Below are 805 nucleotides of genomic sequence, written 5' to 3'. Positions count from 1 at the left end.
TAATAAATATATAATATACTTATATTACAGGTATGGCTTTTCAACAAGATTGTTTAATTCTGAAGGCTACCCAAGGTGGTTTTACACAGAAAATCGGGGGATGTTTTCGAGTTTTTTGTTGCGCAGTACATTATGTGTTTTTTAACAACCTCGTTTAATTCCTAGGCCTGCCCAAGGTGGTTTTACACAACAAATCTAGGCATATTTTTGTTTTTTTTGGTGCTAAAAATTTCTATGGTGCTGCACGTGGCAGTCAAGTAGCGTTGCACGCATGCGCATAAACGTTAAATCGCAAACTTTGGATGGCTATGACTTCCAAAATTTTTAAATTCGTGAGGGGCATGGTAAAGTGCATTAAAGTGGTAAAGTGGTAAAAGGCATGATTAAGTGCATTAATTTTGTTTCTTTTTTAATAGTGTACAATTTTATGTTGTTATACGTTTTAACAGTAATTAAAATAATGCATCATCGTGGTCTGTTTTTAACAAAATGTTCATAAATAAATAACTATAACTAAACGATTAAAAAACGAATAATTTTTTTTTTAGGGGGGGGAGGGGCGTATAAATATTGTTGACCCAGGGCGCAAAAATTGTAAATACGGCCCTGGAGCTACCTATTTAATTTTAATTGAATATTCTAAAACTGTTGGTATTAATGATTTAAGACTTAAGTAACAATCGTTCGAAAATATACGATAAGAGTAAAATTTAAGTATTAAAGTAGCTATTTTAACGAGACCAGGAAAGTTGAACAGATTTATTTATTTGTTGATTCATTATTATAACATAAAACGTGGAAACTG

Source organism: Acyrthosiphon pisum, chromosome A2, assembly GCF_005508785.2.
Source record: "Acyrthosiphon pisum isolate AL4f chromosome A2, pea_aphid_22Mar2018_4r6ur, whole genome shotgun sequence".
Lineage (NCBI taxonomy): Eukaryota > Metazoa > Arthropoda > Insecta > Hemiptera > Aphididae > Acyrthosiphon > Acyrthosiphon pisum.
Note: the sequence above shows the minus strand (reverse complement) of the source record.